Source organism: Schistosoma mansoni (genome assembly GCF_000237925.1).
Source record: "Schistosoma mansoni, WGS project CABG00000000 data, chromosome 1 unplaced supercontig 0010, strain Puerto Rico, whole genome shotgun sequence".
In the NCBI taxonomy this organism is placed as follows: Eukaryota; Metazoa; Platyhelminthes; class Trematoda; order Strigeidida; family Schistosomatidae; genus Schistosoma; species Schistosoma mansoni.
In genome coordinates, this window is record NW_017385987.1 from 410,312 (window position 1) to 414,404 (window position 4,093).

General features: G+C 39.5%; 1 non-coding gene across 1 annotated transcript; it reads right to left on the minus strand.

Annotated features, from left to right (window-relative positions):
* Positions 1 to 3,327: 3,327 nt before the first annotated feature.
* Smp_sma.U12.1.1 lies at positions 3,328 to 3,468 on the minus strand. The gene has a single exon (XR_001974639.1). It is a non-coding gene (small nuclear RNA).
* Positions 3,469 to 4,093: the final 625 nt, after the last annotated feature.

Sequence of the window (4,093 nt, forward strand, 5' to 3'; positions counted from 1 at the left end):
TAACAATTGGCGACGGCTAGGTCAAGACATAACACCTCTTGTAGCTCTTTCAGAGTTACTAAGCGAGTAAAGGAGGAGGGTCGAGCATAGGGTCGGCAACCCATCTCGTAAAAAAAACTTTGCTAAGAAGGCGCCAACCAGATCGACCATATTTGCAACACTAAAATGCTCAGAATGTCAGTAGAAGATGTGAAAACCAAAAGAGGAGCTGACATAGCTTCAGATCACCACCAATCGGAGGTTGCCAGTATGACACTGAAGCGAAAGAAGCAATGAACAACCGGAGAAACATCATTATAATGGTTTATTACATTATTGGAGCGATCCTGAAAATTTCTCGCAATAGACATGACAAGCTCAGGAAAAATTAAGAAGCATTTTATCCAATCAGGGTTTTAATAGAAGTTTTACTAGAAACATCACGAAAATGAAAAGTCACATGTAGAGTTTCTGATTGGCTGATTACTACACTGCTACTACGTTCAGTAGCATTCCAGAATTTTCAGATAAACCCAAGGACTTCTTAAATACTATAAAACCCTATATTTTCTGTACATAAATGAACCTTTGGAGTAAAATGCTCCTCGTATATTTTGCGCCTTTTCTCTCGTGTTCAAGTTTCTGTGTAGTTCTAGATTGGGGGTTACGAGACTAGCTTACGATCCGAGTATAGCGCTCAATCAGGAGGACTTATCATACAGCATTCCTTCCAGATATTGACAAACTCAACGAATTACACGATCTACTCAAAGAAGATGAAACTACTATAGAGGACAAACTGGACAAGGATCAAAGAAGTACTAACTGTTATATCCTAGTGAAGATTAAATTACGAGTAACTTGTGAGAAATATTTATGGAATAATATTATACATATATCCTATTGCATAACTTTTCAGTAATTAGGTTATGAATTTCTATATTTCCCTTACCATAAGCTTCATTTCGACCTATGTAATTTACTGTTCTAAAGTTATTTTCAGTAAATTAATTACCGTCTCTCACGTTCACAGCCAATTGTATAAATGTTATTTCCTATTTTATGGTGAGACGCGGTCTGTTTGGCAGAAGTATAAAGCAATTATGATCGAAAAATTTTCCCATAGTGGAAGCTTATATTATCATTCTCGACTCAACAGGACGGGCTAGGCGAACAAAGGATCAATAAGGACGCTAGGCTGCTCATACCGGTCGAATGTCATTGGTCTGGCACAGTACTGAGAATGAATAATCCGTATTTCGATTGGCGAATAAGTCAGGAGAAAACTACCCGTCCTTAATATCAGATCACTAACTTCAAAGTGTAGGAAACTGTCGAGCCGCAACAAGCATCATCATAAGGAACAGATCTCTATCGAAACCCTGGACAGGATTCAAGAAAGGAAGAACAAGGGGACAGCAATTTACAACAGTCGGACAAGAACAGAAAAACCCAATCCATAGACCGAGTACACAAAATGAAACAAGAGACTGAAAAGATGTATTATAGCCGATAAGCGGAAAGACGTGAAAGATCTAGCAGCGACAGTGGAAAATGCAGAAACAGAACGAAATATCAAACAATTATATGACACAACGAAGAAACTGGAAAGGAAATATAGTAAGTAAACCAGAGAGATCAGTCGAATCTGGTGCTCCTCTTCACTTGCTTGTTTACTTTTGTTTTTAGGCTTTTGCGTTGGCTTTCTCTGTTCTTGTTCGGCTGGTATTGATGGCTGCCTTCTTGTTCCTCCTTTCTTCAATCTTATCCAGTGTATCAACAGTGATCCATTTCTTGTGGTAGTGCTTCTTGTGGCCCAGAACCTCTTGATATGTTGAAATGATTACCTCTTTTATCCCATCCCAGTTGTTCTCCATAGTAGTTCCCTCGCCATTGAGTACATCGTGAAGGTCCTGGAACTTATTGTTGAGGGCTGTCTTGAATTTGTTGAGTTTGTCAGTATCCCGAAGAAAAGCCGTATTAAACGTTTGTGATGTTGTCCGCCCCATTGTCCAGTGCTTCTTGAGTTTTAATATAGTGCCGCCTATGACCAGTTTATTGAAGGCACATAGGTTTGCAAATCTCTCAGCATTTTCGTTCCTTTCTCCCTGTCATTCCATGTCGTCCTATGATGTCTTCGTATCCAGTGTTATCCATTACAACCTTGGCATTTAAATCTCCAATCAGAATGGTCAGGTCCTTTGTTGGGCATTTCTCGACGATTGACTGCAGCCTATCGTAGAATTGATCTTTAACTTCTTCATTGTAGTCATTGGTAGGCGCATAGCATCGGATGACGTTCATTGTAAGGCCCTCTCGCTTTGTTTTGAAGGAGACTTTGATGATCCATGGTTCATGAGATTCCCATCCTATAAGTGCATTTTGTGCTTGTTTGAACAGCATCAATACAACTCCTTGTGTATGTAGGGCATTTTCTTCTTCATGGCTAGAGTATAACAGAAGCTCCTCTGAAGATAGTCGTTGTTGTCCAACTTGCGTTCAATGTGTTTCACTGATCCCTAGCAATCCCAGGTTGTAATTTCTCATTTCTGCAGTAATGTGGAAGACTCTCCCGGTTTCTCACATTGTCCGAACATTCCATGTACCTATAAAAATTGTTGCCCTGGTTGTTAGAAGGGGCATCTGCCTCGTGACTTCTGAGGCGTCATAAGTCTTCCTTCAACTCCCACGGCAGAGTTTAAATGGTTTGAATAATTTTTCCTGGTTAGCGTCTTTTCAGCGAGTTAGTTTTCTACGGGGTGGAGTCGCTAACCCGATACCCAATCCTCATCCTTTGTGTGGCCTTTGAACCGGTAGTAGACCCCGGAGAGCCTACAGGCGTAGTTGAGCTGAATATACAGTCAAAAAATACAAGTATTTATAAACAATTGTCCAGACAATATATTATTCAATGTCAGTTGACCGGTCACCATCTGCAACAGCCTACTATAGGAGAGAACAAATCAGATTCCAGTTGAGGAGGAAATTAGGAAAAGATGTTGGGGGTGGATAAGACATACATTGTGGAAATCATCAAACTGCATCACGAGGCGAGCGCCAACTTGAAGTGTTGAAGGGAAAAGGAAAAGGAAGACCAAGGAACACACTGCGTCGGTAATTGGAAGCAGACATCGAAGGGATGAAAAAAAAGCATTCTGTAGTGGTGTTGAATAACTTCAACCACTTACTGGAGTGAAAATACAGTCAGCCTTGGTGTGAGGAATGACGTTGGATGTATGAAGTTGGAAATCCAAGTGAGAGTTCTGATCATCAACCAGAACTACTACACACATGGTTGGTGTATTTAGAATCCGCAGTCCAACCGACAAACTAGTTTTCACTCCAATCGGGCAGGCCGCTAACGCCGCCACGTCCCTAAGTAGGGGACACGACAGGACAGCCTATGCCCTGCAAACAATAGCCCAAATATGATTGGGGACCGATAAGTCAAACCGGTCTGCTATTTTCCTTACTCATTAGTTTAAGGCATGCCGGTCAACCTTAGTGCCGTCAATCCACTAAACTAGCTACTACCATAACTAAGGCATCCAGTTTGCAAACAAAATGTAGCAAATGCTGTCTTCACACTGATATACGGTTTACCAATTGTTTTATAAAAAATGATATACAATTTCTAACAGATTTTATGTGAAAGAGTAGTGTTTATACTCAATCTTTACGTCATAAATTTCTATTGTCTTTTCATATCAATCTCACACTGCTACTTATTTGTGCAAACATAAGTAGTATAGATAATTTCCAGTAGACAGAATTTCGCTTAGCAGTCAGTATAATTAAAACTATTGTCACAATACAGTTTATGCTTCAGACCAATATATTCTCTAATGTGACTATTCACTGAGGTGTTTTGATAACACATTATGACAGAATTATTATCTGCCGTCGTAAATGTTTTACATTAGACATCCTTACATGGAGAGTTGGTCAGTATTATTATATTTTCAAATACAAGTTGACAAGTGTTTCTTTAGATTTCCATTTTGTCTGATTTCATTCAGTCCATGTTTTAGACTATTTTCAAGGCGTGAAATCCACACGAAATTGTCACCTTAGTGAATTCACTTATTTACTGAATAATTACATTTCCTTAACT